This window comes from Bos mutus, chromosome 11 (assembly GCF_027580195.1).
Source record: "Bos mutus isolate GX-2022 chromosome 11, NWIPB_WYAK_1.1, whole genome shotgun sequence".
NCBI lineage: Eukaryota > Metazoa > Chordata > Mammalia > Artiodactyla > Bovidae > Bos > Bos mutus.
The window spans coordinates 33990592-34006034 of NC_091627.1; the positions used below are offsets into that span (position 1 = coordinate 33990592).

Here is a 15443-nt window from a genome sequence, read left to right on the forward strand (position 1 = left end):
CTCTTGGGGCCATGGTTGTGCAGCTACAGTCAGGGAACTCCCTCATCTTCACCACTTCCCAGGGGCCCTGCTGGGGAGGTGCTTCTGCAGCAGCCCCTTGGGGTTCCCCGGGGTTGGAATGAGGACTCAATGCTGCATTTTAACACTTATCAATAGTAACGCATTAAGTGAAAACAGGCAAATTACTGAACTGTATCTAAGCTATTATTACAACTACAGGAAAGAATAGATAACTGGTAAAGAGTTGAGAGGCTATTTGGAAGGAGGTAAAGGCCTGGTGATCCTCCCCTTTTTAGACTTGTGATTTTGTTAGATTATGTGTGTATGCAAAAGTTGAAGAAAAAGGGTGAAGCGAAGGTAAATTGAGTTACAAAACATTTCCAAAGGCTTCACCATGCCCTGATAGGAGGTTTCAGAAACTCGACGGGCAGCTTGGACCTGAGAGCCCTGAATGGAGAAGCGGTAGCCGATAGCATGAACTCCAGGTTCGAGGCCCCAGAAGGGACAGATGAGAACTGAGGTGGCCCCGCGTGGCAGATCACGTTGTACATGGGAACATCTTCCTATAACTACATCCCGCCCTCTCTATCCTACAATTCCGCCGGGCGCCCAGGGTAGGATTGGATCTTGGCGGTAATCAGGCGGCCTTAGCCCGGCCTGCAGAGAAGGGCAGGCCCGGCAGCAGCCAGCAGCCGGGGAGAGGCGACGAGGACATTGTTCCAGCCTCTCGGGTGGGGTCCTGCGGGGGGAGGGGACGCAGTAGCCGTCCCAGGGGACCTGTGCATCAGCGCGTCCAAGAGCGCGGGCTTTGTGAAGTGTATTGAGTCACCATGGAAATCCGAAGGAACGCGGACAAGGGCGCCCGGGGGTCGGCTGGTTCTCGAGCCGCGCCCTTCGTCCCCTCTCGGACCCTGGCCCCTCGGCAGGGCCTGTCGGGAGTTGTAGTCCCCAGGCGGTGGCCGCGCGCGCCGCCGAGGATGCAGGGCGCCGCCGGTCCCCGCCTCCCCCTAACCTGCTAGCGCGAGGTGGGGAGCGCTGGGGAGGAGCTGTCGCTCCAGTGATTGGCGGAGGCCTCCTCCAGCCCCCACCCAAGTCCCCTCCCCCGCTCGCGGCTTCGGACTTCGGAGCCCCCGCGCGCCAAGGCGGCGATCGAGCGAGCGCGCGTGCAGCCGCGCCGCCCTGAGCACCCGCAGCGCCGGCGCCGCGGCGAGACAGGAGGAGAACCCACCCACCGACAGAACCCCGCAGCCGCGGCATCCCGGAGGAGTGGGTGATGGCAGGGCGGGCGGTGGGCTTATTCTCCCCGGCCTGGGACGTCCGTCTCACACAGTCTGTTTCTCTGGGAGGAGCACAATAGGGCCGGGGTCGGAGTGCGCCTAGGGAACCGGCTGGTGGGAACGCGGCGGGAGGTGTGGTTTGGAATTCGGGGCAGCCTTTTCGGGCTAAACTGGGACCCGAATCGGTTCCTCTTTGTAAGCCCACAGAGCTCCAGGAGCGCCGAGCGGTACCTTATTCATAGTAGGCGTTTAATAGATGCTCGTGGGATTGCAAAGAACTGGGGTGAGGAGGCTGGCTTGGTGGAAGGGGTTCGCTCCTAGGACATAGTAGACAGCCAGCCTCGTCGAGGTGCAGTGAATGGCTGGAGGGCTGGGCGGGGGCTTCTCTGGCCGTGGGCCCGTCCTGCCCGGTACCTTAAATCGGCGCCGTCCTTTACCCGCACGGATCACCGCCCGCCCCCACTCCCCGCTACGCCCCCAGCATACACACACACCCTCTGTCCCTCTCGCCTCCGGGTTGGAGTTTGCCCAGCCTGGACCGGACCCAGCGGCCCGTCCACGTCCGGCTAACGGGTGGACTATTCGCCGGCCGCCTCTGGAGGCACCTGTCTGAACCACAAAGGCCGCTTTTCGCTGCCCAGCCCAGAGCGGGCGCCAAGCTGATCCCTTCGCCCGAGCCCAGCGCGGGAGCCCTCCCGGGGGCATCGATCTTGGCGGGCGACGCCCCAGGCCGGGGGAGGAGGCAGGAGGCAGAGTTGGAGAGGAGCTGAGATGGAGAGAGGCGGAGGCAAGGCCTCCGTTTGAGCAAAGATGCGAAAGGATGGAACATAGGGATGGGTGGGAGGAGGGGGAACTGGAGACAGGTTTGAGGAAAGAGAAGGGTCTGAGCCGGGAGGGTCGGAGCTCGGAGCAGGTGGCGCGAGGCGAGGCTGGGGCTGATGAAGAATGTGGAGGGGAGGAGGGATGTGGGAGGGTGGAGACTGCCTGGGTTAGAGAAGAGTAGACGCTGGGGAGGAGGAGACCCACGCGAAGAGAGGGAGGGCTCTCCCTGGGGAGGCAGGTCTCCGGGGAAGGGAGGGGCAGGCAGCTGGGGGGTGGGGGGAGGCGGGTCTCGGGCCAGAAGACCCTCAGCCCCGCCAGGGACCCGGCGGTCCTGTGGCTGGCTGGGCGTGGCTCTTGGACCCGGCGACGGACTCGGGATGGCGGATCGGGGACCGAGCCGGATGTCCCTGCGAGGAGCTTTGTCTCCCGGCTTGACACCAGCTCTTAGGGACTCGTTTAGGGTTTTGTGATAATCCGCAGCGCCACAGGCACACCCTTTTCTTCGCAGAGCTGAAAGGCTTGGTCCAGCGGCAGGTGATGCCAGGGAGGCGAAATGGGGGCCGCCTCCCGCCCGGGAGACCCGGAGAACAATAGCCGGCACTGGTGTCCTCCGCACCAGGAGCTAGGGCACCCCTAGAATTCGAGTGTGCAGTTTTCTAGTGCAGAAAACACTCCCGGAGAAATCAAAGGGCACGTGCTCTTCTCTTGGGGTTTGTGTTAGGGCAACAAACCCCACTGGTAATTCTCTGATGTGAGTCGCGCATCTCCGCCCCCCAGACTGTGGGACCCGCAGACAGACGCCGCCCCTGGCTTTGGTACCTTCTGGCTGCGGCGCCGCCCCCTGCCCCTTGCTGCTGACCAACCACCGAGACGGTCGGGGTGGGGGAAGACCTGTGGAGGTCGCCTCGGTGCTGAGCGGGCTCCCTGAGTAGCCGGCTTTGTCTGACGAGGCGGACGCGTGTGCTGTGCGTTCTTAGAGGGAGCAATCAGGGCTGGTGCGGTTTGTGATAAAATGGAAGAGAAGCAGTCGTGGAGATTACCCGCTACGGGTGCAGCTCCTGGCCTTAAAGCCGGCAGCTAGGGGACCAGTGCTTCCCCTTTGCCGGTGACCACACCCAAGCCAGTGTATCCATCCTTTGCAGATTTCACTTGTAGTGTCTGCTGACCTAAGAGAGGGACGACTCTGTGATAGGAGGCGTCTCCTTGCCCATGGGAAAGCAGATGGACAGAAATGGAAACACAAAAAGGAGCTCAACAGAGCTTTCCTTGCATTCAGTCTTGCTTGCTGTCTAAGCATCTTTCACACCAGGCTAGCAGCGTCTTAACATGTGAGATGACAGCCAGAAACCAACATTCAGTTTTACAGATTTTCTTTGATGATTGTTTAGTTGATATTAAAGCTGACTCTTTAGCACAGACTTATACTTTTAAATGGTCATTCATTTTAAAAAGACAAAACAAACAAAAAACAAGACAGAAGCATTTTTATTCCAAAAGTGAAGGAAGAAGCTTGGCTCAATGACAAGCAGACCATCATAAGAAAAATCGCTGTGACATATTTGGCCTGGAGTTGACTGATGAGCCTTTGGGCTCTCATAACCTGGCTTTGAAACCTCAAGATTTTACTCGGATTGATGTATAAGGTGAGGGACTGTGATGTGACTGTCACCTATTGCCCAGCACATATGGTAGCTGCCAATGTGAATTCTTCCTACCTGGGCTATACCCAGCAGTAGCAACAGTAGGCTATGTCCTGATACTTTTATTAAATGACGATGCTTTGCAGAGGTGCCTCTCGGTATTTACAAAGGACTAGCTGGAATGTTGTTCATTGGATGTGTTTAACTAAAATAATAGACCTATCTATCTCCAGAGTAAGTGAAAACCAGGAATCTCTATATTGGATCCCTGGTGTCTCAAACAGTAAACAATCTGTCTGCAATGTGGGAGACCGGGGTTCAATTCCTGGGTCGGGAACATCCCCTGGAGAAGAGAATGGCTACTCACTCCAGTATTCTTGCCAAGAGAATTCCATGGACAGAGGGGCCCAGAGTAGGTGAAAACCAAGAATCTCTATATTAGAACACCCAGAATCTGGTACTAAAGGTTTTTTTCTTATGAAAAAAACTCCCAATGAGACATATTTTGTTGGTTTATTCTTCTTGAAAGAACTTTATGGACTTAAGGGTGTAATCCTATTATTTTAGAGCACTGTGTGAACATCCAATCCAATTTTTTCCTCATGGGGAGTCAGTTCATAGATAAGGAATATTAGTATGACCAGCCCATTTCTGCAGGGAAGATAGAAAGCAGTATCCTCCTACCTGCCCTGTGAAAATGCCTGGGAGACAGACAGGAGAGGCAGGTGGCCGTAGAAAAGGACTTTATGTCCCTAGAATTCTAGAGTGCCCACATGGGCAGCATGTGAGATCTTAGTATCCTGACCAGGGGCCGAACCAGCACCTCCTGCAGCGGAAGCATGGAGTCTTAACCACTGGACCACCAGAGAAGTCCACAGAGTGCCATTCTTAACTCCCATCTCCCTGACTTTGGAAACCTCAGCTAGGTATACAAAAGATGTTTGTGGGACATGAACACTTGGCCTTTTTCAACATAGCCTCTTCAGATTTAAGTCAGGGTAATAGTATTTGAAATACATTGCATGTTTCCACCACGGGAAGCAGTTACCCAGCAAGGCAAGTGTGTACAATGGGCCAAAATCAGGTTTGAGGACTTGGTTAGGCTTCATCTGCCTAACTGTCTTTCTGCCATGGATAGCTGAGAATTCTCCTCTTTGATAATAGCTCCTTTGACAAAAATTCAGCTTCAGGGAATGGAACTGTAAGCCAAAGGCCATCACAACTGTGGATAAATTTCTGGAGTAAATCAGAATTTAGTTTAATATTGAGAGCCAGGGAAGTTGGTACTATTAGAAAAAAGCATGTAAGATCCAGTCTATCTTTCTGGTGTCAAAACTAACCAAATTCTGATAGAATATAATCCTGTTCACACATTTTTGATTTCTGAGCTATAAGAAAATATTGCAGAAAAGTTTTCTAAAGACTTAGTTGACAGTCACCTAGAGAAGAACAATAATACAGGAAACCTTTGTCAGTGTGAAAACCTGTAAGGAGAAGTTGGTATAAAATGAAATCAAATGAGAGTAAACAAGTAAGAAGGTAATTGATTTTCTTGTATTGCTAGTGAACAAATAAATAATTTCAAGATCACTTTGTCTTAAATTTTTATATGAAAATGAAAGGTGCAAATACTATGGTATGACTCTTTAAAGCAGACACATTATATACTTAAAAGAGTTGCATGAAACAATATTGTATATGGTTTGTTCTATTTCAGTCTTAGAAATTTCTTCCATCTAAAATAAATGGACTTAACCATAGCATCCCCTGACCCTCTCACACCCTCCCATCAATCACAGCCCAGTTCTATGCTGTTCCTTTGCCTCCTCCACATGGACTCCCTCCTTACAATCCAGACTCAGAAGCAATGTACACAGGAAGGAGAGCCTGGCTCTGAGCCAGAAAGCTGGAAGTTGAGTCCCAGCCCCGACCTACACTTGCTGTCTGTCCATCCTTCAACGACTAATTTTTCTCTTAAGGACTCAGTTTCTTCATTTGTTCAGTGAGGTTTATATGAGTTAACATATGTATATGTATAGCCTGAGAACAGAGTCTGGCCCCTAGTAAGTGCTCAATAAATGTCAGTTATCACCATCAGCACCATCATCATACTCTCACCCCAGAATGTGTGCCCCTAAAAACACTTTGATTCCCTGTTTACTCTTTCATCCCCAGAGGTCAGGGTAAGCTGCTATAGGGTTATCAATAGTGGGAATAGAAAGAAAGATTAGGACTCTGTTCTGAAGGTCCCACTCTGTAAATAGTAGGAATAGCTCTGTGTTGACTGTCAGCCTCCTTAAACACAGCTGTTTTGAGCAGCTGAGGACTTGCAGAGTTAAGAATGTTCCAGAACTGCTCTGACCCAGCTTTGCCAAAACTTCCCTGTGTATAGAGTTGGCTTGGCAACTGCTCCTGCTCCTACATCATCTAAAGAACATCAGGCATCCGTAACTGGTTGAGACGGCTGTTCTGAGACTGTTCTGTTGTTGGTGTGGGAAAGAGTGATCATGTTTGGTTGATGGCAAATTGTTGGGAATAAAAATATCTCAAGTTTTCTGACTAAGAAATAAACTTAGCAGCACAGAATTACCTGTTTAACAAAAACTTTCAAAGTACTTGCTCTGTGCTAGGGGTTGTTCTAGTTCCTGTGAGTTGAGTACAGTACTGTTGCTATCCCCATTTTACAGATGAAGCAAATGAGAAGAGACAGAGAAAAGCTTTGCACCCAAGGACTCTGCTCAGAGTCTATATGAGTCAGGGTTCTCCAGAGAAACAGAACCAATAAGGATTGGCTTATGAGACTGTGGGGGCTGGCAAGTCTGATGTATGTAGGGCAGGCCAGTGGGCTGGAAGCTTTCAGGTGGGAGCTGATGTTGCAAGGACCCCATACTGGTTAGTCTTAAAGCAAAATTGCTTCCTCTTCTTGCGCAACCTTGATTTTTCTCTTAAGGTCCTTCAGCTACATTCGACTACATTGTATGAGGCTCACCTACATTATTGGGGAAAATCTTAAAGTCAACTGGCATAACCATACCTATAAAATACCTTCCCAGCAACACATATAGATGTATGTTTGACTGAATGACTACTGTAGCCTAGCCAAGGTGACACACACATAAAAAAAACTATCACAGGGTCCATGCTTTTTTAAACACTACCCCAAGCTAAGAGCCTTATTTGCAATAAACTAAAGAATTAGCAATGGCCTATGTATCCCACTACAAAATGCTGCTCCTTACCGTGTTGAAAATGCAATTTGGATCTCTCTTTTTCATCCATGTAGCTTCTAGCACAAATTGTTGCTCACAGCAAGCATTTAATAGATAATATTTCATTTGACTCGTGAGTTTGAGATTTTACAAATGACTAGATTCTAGATTCTCTTGAATCAAGGCAAGAGTGGTACTTCCCTGGCAGTCCAGGGGATAAGACTCACTTCCCCAGCAGAAGGCACCAGCAGCAGGCACAGGTTCAATCCTCAGTTGGGGAACTAAGATCCTGCATTCAGGACCGGCCAAAAAACAGAACCAAACAACAGGAGAAGATCTGCATTCTGAATTAGGTATTGTGTCACTCTTTACCTCCCAACAGCTGTCCATTGTCATTGGCTCAGCAAAGATTTTGGGGTCTGTCACTGTCTCCACTCCTCGTGAAAGTGTCTTGTACACAGTAGCAGTGCCAGGACCCAGTCACACTACCTCTGTGTCCGTTTGGTGTCCCCTGACAGGCATTCCCTTTGTTGATTTCAGATTCACCAGGGGCTCCCTCCAGTTTCTCAGGCCTTTGGGCTTTATTCTCCCTGCCTTTGTCTGGTCCTCTCCTTCCCTTTGTCATCCCCCAGAGCGTGACCCACTATTGATGGAGAAGTCGCCTCCTTTCTCATTTTTAGCACTTTAACCAGATTTATGTCTTTGTGGATCAATACATTCATTCTGTTATGAAATTCACATGTAGTCTCCAATTTTTTCCTTTACTGCTTTTTTGTTCCTTTACCGCTCTTTTTCAACAGATGTGAAACTTAACTTTAAGGAAGTTACTCAGAATGTTTTAAGTTTGGCATGTTGCCGAATATATGGGCCACACACATACATAAAATAGTAGTTTGAGGGGCTGAGCGTGTATTTTTAAAGTATTTTCATTTTTTAAACTTTTTAGTAAAGTGTAACAGATATATGTACCTGGAGTGCTGCAGTCCATGGGGTCACAAAGAGTCGGACACAACTGAGCAACTGAACTGAACCGAACCGAACAGATATAGAGAAAAATATACAAGTCATAAGTGTATAGCTTACTGAATTTTCACAAACTGAACACAGCCATGAAACCACACCTGATCAAGAAACAGGCTACTAGCACATACCCCAAAGCCCCCCTTCAGTCGCCTCCCAGTCACTACTCTTCCTCCAGGGTCTCTAACCACTATCAGCATAGATCAGCTTTGCCTATTTTTGAACTTTTTACAGATGGAATCATATACTGGGTACTCTTTCAAAAAGTGGCTTCTTTTGCTCAGTGTTACATTTGCTGCATTTCATATGCTCATTTTCATTGCCATATAGCATTCCATTGTGTAAATGTACCACAATTTACTATCCATTATGTTGTTAGTGGGTATTCAGCTAGTTTTTGTTTGATGCTACTGTGAATAGTTTATTGTGACTATTCTAGCACACATCTTTTGGTGAACAAACGTGTTTCTCTTGGTTATATATTTAGGAGTAGAATTCGGGTCAAGGATATGCATATGTTATGTTTTAGTAGACCATGCCAAATAGTAAGACTAATGGTGAAATTTTTTAAAAAAGTCAATCCCAAGGCATGCAATGCTGTGATTAAACTATTTTTAGAAGCCCTTGGCATAATTTTGTGGCTTGATCAGAGATTGGTTTTAAACTCTTACTCTTCAGTAAAAAATAGAACTCTGGCTGTGTCTGACTCCAAGGTAGCTGAAATGAACATTTTAAAACTAATGGCTGTGCTTGGGCTTGCTACAGCTACTTCCTTCTGTTTCTTAAGGAAAAGCTGAGAATCAGGTTATAGTTGCAGTGTGGGTCCAAAGATCATTTGGGAGATGACCAGTCAGATTTGAATAAGATTAACAAGCAATTTTTATTCTGTTAACTATTCTTATATTGGGTCAAATTGCAATTTTGAATTGTGTGATTTTGGTGACTTAAAAAAATTCTTCAAAAAGTACCAACTTGGAATCAGAACGTTCAGATTTTTTTTTTTTTAACTATAACTATTTTTTTGTATTTTTCTGTTTTTCTTTTAATTTTATTTATTTATTTATCTTATTTATTTGGCTGTGCTGAGTCTTTATTTCTCTAGTTGTGGCAAGCTAGAGGGGGCTACTCTCTGTTTGCTGTGCTCAGGCTTCTCATTGTGGTGGCTTCTCGTTGCAGAGCACAGGCTCTAGGTATGCAGGGAGAAAGTTCAGATTTCTTATTTGGGAATAAGAATTATAGCATATATCCTGTGTTTGTGGATTTTTAAAAAAGACTTAAGCTGCACAATTTGGGGGGGATGTTAATCTTATTTAATAGGTTTCTCAGGTGACTCAGGTGGTAAAGAATCTTTCTGCAGTGCAGGAGACCTGAATTCGATTCCTGGGTTGGGAAGATCCTCTGGACAAGGGAATGGCTATCCATTCCAGTGTTCCTGCCTAGAGAATTTCATGGACAGAGGAGCCTGGCAGGCTATAGTCCATGGGGTTGCATAGAGTCGGATACGCTAAGCAACTAACACTTTCACTTTTCACTAATCTTATTTATTTACTTTTTCTCTCTTTTTAATTCAAGTATAGTTCATTTACAATGCTGTCTTAGTTCAGGTATACAGTAAAGTGATTCAGATAGATCTCTATCTGAAAAAAATATATATATATTATATACATATATATTCTTTTTTAGATTCTTTTCCTTTAAGGGTTATTACAAAATATTGAATATAGTTCCCAATGTGCATTATTTTTACAATAGGATTATAATGGGAAAAAACCTCTGCAACTACTGAAAAACAATACAGATAAGGCACAAAGACATGAACAGTAGGCTCCAGATTGTGGGTATATCTCTTCTCCATAGCCAGTCTTCACTGTTGGCCCAGGAGAGATGGCAATGATAAATGTGGCCAATGCAGATCAAGGGCAGCAGTTTAGGTACAATTAGAGGATGGTGGTAAGAAACCTTTGCCGCCAAAGGAGTGTGATAAGGCGGTCATGAACTGCTAGCTTGCCCGTTTTTTTCTTATGACACTCATTCACAGCCCAAGTTGTTCCTAAAAAAGAATTTTCTCTTGCCATGTAGCCTGCCATGTTTGATTGGTCCTCATACAAGCAAGTGAGATCAGATTTATCCACTGCTTTAAAATATAAATTTACTGCTTAATCTCTGAGTCCCCTAAGCGCTTGGATATTTTCACATCTCTTTTAATATAGGACTTAGTTTCACACTTTAAAATGTATACTCCTCCAATATTTAATCAGTTATAAAACCACTTATAGATCATTTTGCTGGTACAGCTAGTGAAACGTTTGCTTGTTTCATCCAACTCTCATCCATATACTCAACATAATTTTTACAGAGTTATAACCACAACATGGATCCACTATTGTGGATACTGTATTTTGTTCTTTCATTTGACATGAGAAAAAAACTTTTCTGTGTCTCTGCCTAATTTAGAAATGTAAACTTTTAATGACTGCCTGCTGTTTCATTGAAATGTGCTATATTTGAGTGTTTACTTATGAATATTTAGATTATGGTCGATTTAAAAATTTTTAGGTAGGGTTTACATCATTGTGAACATCACATACATGATTTTTTATTACCCAACTGATAATACGTTTTTGAGAATCAAGATTCCCTTTAAAAAAAAAAGGGAGTGGTGTGGGAGATGCAATTTTAGTCATAATACCGGATAGTTTTCACATGGGGAGAAATGCATGCTGCTGCTGCTGCTAAGTCGCTTCAGTCGTGTCCGACTCTGTGCGACCCCAGAGACGGCAGCCCACCAGGCTCCCCCGTCCCTGGGATTCTCCAGGCAAGAACACTGGAGTGGGTTGCCATTTCCTTCTCCAGTGCATGAAAGTGAAAAGTGAAAGTGAAGTCGCTCAGTCGTGTCCGACTCTTAGCAACCCCATGGACTGCAGCTCACCAGGCTCCTCTGTCCATGGGATTTTCCAGGCAAGAGTACTGGAGAGGGTTGCCATTGCCTTCTCTGGGAGAAATGCATAAATGCATTTAATTCCTTGAAATGGATAATACATGTCACAGAATTCCCTGATCAGAGAATACCTTCTAATTAGTCTTAGCTGGCAAGTTGTTTATCAAAGAATTTGTGTAAAGGTAGGATTAATGTAAGAATTTGTGTCAATGTAGAGGTAATCAATCATTTTACAAACAATACCTGTATAATAATTTGGAAGACAAAGGACTCCAAGTAAAGCCAATTTTACTAATAAATTTTATAAAATTGTATTATCTTTTAAATAGCAGATAGCACCAAAAATTGGCCATTGTGGAAGAAATCAAATGGTCACCAAGTTGAGAAGAGATGAAACAGTTGTTATAGGCATCCAATACTTTGTTAAATTCTAAATATCTGCCAGTAGAGTGCAAATAGCCAGGACCCAGAAATGACTGTTGGAATAGCCTGGCAAGTGAGAGGTTTACTCAAAACCCAATAACTGGACTTAAATTGCACTGAACTGTTATTGGAGGTGGGCTCAAACTTCCTCTCACGTATTTCCTGAGTGCCTGCAAGGAACAGTGCAATTTCCAGGAAGGAGCTTGCACATGGGAGAGAGATGGAGTTTGAATCCCGACTCTACTTTCTAGACACGAGAGACCTTAGACAAAGTCACTTGATCTTCCCAAGCCTCAGTTACCTTGTGATTTAAAGATCATAGGTTTATGAGGAGGACTCAGGGGAAAATATACAGGGAGCCTGGGAGTCACATTGTAAGTACTCAGTAAGTGGAGCTAATGTATTCTCTGGATGCTCAAGTTAGGTGCTTTTAGATACATAAAGATATATAACAATCTTGTCAAAGTACATGCTTGTCAAGTGAATAGGCTGGACAACATGATGGCTGGTGCAGAGGGAGTAGAGAGCACCCGAGAAGTTCAGCCACAAAGGCTCAGTTCCCTCCTCTGTTCAGTGAGGAGTGGAGACTAGATTCTATCTGGCAGCTCAGATGGTCTGTGCCAGCCATACTGTGCTGCTGCCGAGACCATCGTGATTCCTTCCCAACTCAAACTAGCAGACTTGCAGCACCATCTATCAAAACGAGAATGGCTTACACCCTTTAATCCAGCAATACCGCTTCTGGGAATTTATCCTAAAGATGTGCAAGTGTATGTGCACAATGAAATATAGGAAAGGATATTGTTGCAGCATTATTAGTACTAACAACAACAAAAAAAAACTTAGACCCAACCTAAATTCTCAAAATTGGAGAGCTAATTAAATACATCATGATCCATCCTTACAAAGAAATTTTTTGTCCCTCCATATGTGGGATCTTCGTTCCCTGACCAAGGATCAGATCCATGTCCCCTGTATCGGAAAGGCAGAGTCTGAACCACTGAACTACCAGGAAAGTCCCAAGGCAGATAATTTCTGATCTGATAAAGAACAACCTCTAGTATATATCACTGAATAGGAAGAAAGCAGGCAGACCAATATTAAATGCATGTTGCCATCTATGTAAAATGTATGTGTATACAAATATGTGGACTTCCCTGTAGCTCAAACGGTAAAGAACCTGCCTACAATGTAGGAGACCAGGGTTCGATCCCTGGGCTGGGAAGTTCCTCTAGAGAAGGGAATGGCAATCCATTCCAGTATTCTTGCCTGGACAATTCCATAGACAGAGAAGCCTGGTGGGCTACAGTCCATGGGGTTGCAAAGAGTCAGACACAACTGAGCAACTAACACACATGTCAGATATATACATATGGGCTTCCCTGGTGGCTCAGCGGTAAAGAACGTGCCTGCCAATGCAGGAGTCATAGGTTCGATCCCTGGGTGGGGAAGATTCCCTGGAGAAAGGTGTGGCAACCCACTTCAGTATTCTTGCCTGGAAAATCCCATGGAACAGAAAGAACCTGGTGGGCTACAGTCCTTGGGGTTGTGAAAAAGTCGGGCACAACTTAGTGACTAAAAAACACCACCACTGCAGTGGGCCAGGTGTCAGCATAGGATATTAGGGCTAAAAAGAACCATAGACAACACTTAATCATTTCACAGAGGAAAACCTCCAGGGCAATTTAAGTCCAGTGAGCTGTGTCAGTGCAGTTTCTGATACTCTTTGGCCTCTAGTGACAGGCTAAGAGACCACTGCATCCGCCTACAGAATTAGTTCCCTTGTGTAGACGGTTCATTCCATTCTGCTTTGCATTCTGGTTACCTGTGGGCATGTTTTCTCTGTAAGGACCATAAAGGCAGACTCCTGAGTTCACACCTTGGTGTGTTCTCTTCCTGTGACTTGCTTTTAACCAAAAGAACACAGTCAACATGATGGGGATATCATTCCACGACTGTTACATGATTTAAGACCCCATCTTGCAAGCAGACTTGCTCTAGAGACATGACTTGATGAGTAAGTGGCTGTGCCAGGAAGGCCCACTTGGCAAAAAATTATGTAGCCTCTGGGAGCTGAGTGGCCTCTAGCTAGAAGCCTGTGACCATAAGGAAATGAATTGTGTCAACCTGAGTGAGCTTGCAATTGCGTTCTTCCCCAGCAGGCCTCCAGATGAGAGCCCAGCCTGTCCAACACCTTGACTGTAGCCTGTGAGGCTCTAAGCCAAGAACTTAGGACTCCTGACCCACAGAAAGTGAGGTAATAAATAGGCATTGTTTTAAGCCACTACGTTAATGGTAATTTTTAAACAGCATGGAAAAGTAATTCACAGCTTTCCTGTATCCCTGTTTCTAGTCCATGTTTTCTTCATCCATTTTACCCGCCATGAACCCACTGCTCTTTTATCATTATCTTTCTGAGTCTTTGCTCCCCACTGCCCCACCGCCCCACGCCTCCCTCCCCCACCACATGTGGAATCTTAGTTCCTAGACCAAGGATTGAACCCACGTCCCCTGCATTGGAAGGCGGGTTCTTAACCACTGGGCCACCAGGGAAGTCCCTTTTCAGTTTTCATTGTTGACATTTTTTCCTTTCTTAATTAAAAATTAGACTCTCCCCTCCCCCATTTCCTCTCTCTTCCTCTTCTCCAATTAAATACCACCTCCTCACCCTCATGTTTTCACTCATATTTCATTCCTTATACATTACTGTGTATAAACATATACGTGCCTGTGTGCTAAGTCATTTCAGTCATGTCCAATCTTTGTGACCCTATGGACTGTAGCCCACCAGGGTCCTCTGTCCGTGGGATTCTCCGGGAAAGAATACTGGAGCAGGTTGCCATTTCCTTCTCCAGGGGATCTTCCCAACCCAGGGATCAAACCCTGACTTAGGTCTTCTGCATTGGCAGGCAAGCTCTTTACCACTAGTGCCACCTGGGAAGTCCATATTAATATATATACCTAGGTATTTTTCACCTTTGTTCATTTTATAAGAGGATCCTTTTATGTTTATGTATATGTGTAGATATCATGGATACATAATTTTTATTGGTAAAATATATCATCTATACAGCTTGTCTTATTACATCTTGGAAGACCCTTTAAGCCGATTGCTATAGATCTAACTTTAAAAACTGCGTGATATTCTATGGCATGGATAATATGATATTGTGATATAATAAGAATATTTGGTTGTCATTCTTAGTTGGCACAGAGTTCATAAAACTCTTAATTTTCTGAGTGATTGGGGTGAGAGGAGTGTCTTGTTATTCGTAATAAGCCCCTTTCAGCCTTACCTGAGTTTATGCTAATAAGGTATCTCTGAGGCTGGGAGCTGGTTGTCAAGGGAACCAACTAGGTGATTGATAGCTGGAACTTTCAGTCCCACCCCTCAGCCCTCACCCCACTTCAAGAGAGAGGAAAAGGAGCTGGAGACTGAGTTAATCACCAATGCCCAATGATTTATTCACTCATGCCTTTGTAATGGAACCTCCATAAAAACCCAGAGGAGTTTAGAGAACTTCCATATCGCTGAATGCATTGAGGTGCTGGGAGGGTGGTACACCAGAGAGGGTATGCAAGCTCCAGATCCCTTCCCCAGACCTGGCCCTGTGCGTGTCTTCCATTTGGCTGTTCCTAAGTTATATCCAACCAGTCCATTCTAAAGGAGATCAGCCCTGGGTGTTCTTTGGAAGGAATGATGGTAAAGCTGAAACTCCAGTACTTTGGCCACCTCATGCGAAGAGTCGACTCATTGGAAAAGACTCTGATGCTGGGAGGCATTGGGGGCAGCAGGAGAAGGGGGTGACAGAGGATGAGATGGCTGGATGGCATCACCTACTCGATGGACGTGAGTTTGAGTGAACTCCGGGAGATGGTGATGGACAGGGAGCCCTGGCGTGCTGCGATTCATGGGGTCGCAAAGAGTCGGACACGACTGAGCGACTGAACGGAACTGGACGGAACTGAAGTTATATTCAGTGCTCTGCTGTGCTATGGTTAGTCCCTCAGTCGTGTCCGATTCTTTGTGACCTCATGAGCTTGCAGCCCTAAAGGCTCCTTTGTCCATGGGGATTCTTCAGGCAAGAATACTTAGTTGTAAGTTAAGTGTTTC

At 45.9% G+C, this 15443-nt stretch overlaps 1 protein-coding gene across 1 annotated transcript in view; it reads left to right on the forward strand.

The window, feature by feature from the left end:
* The first annotated feature begins 1102 nt into the window (after positions 1-1102).
* DPYSL5 (dihydropyrimidinase like 5) overlaps positions 1103-15443 on the forward strand; it is an 89294-nt gene continuing 74953 nt past the window's right edge. The window contains exon 1 of the mRNA XM_005895707.2: positions 1103-1266. The gene's annotated coding sequence lies outside the window, so the exon portion shown is untranslated. The remainder of the gene's footprint in view (positions 1267-15443) is intronic.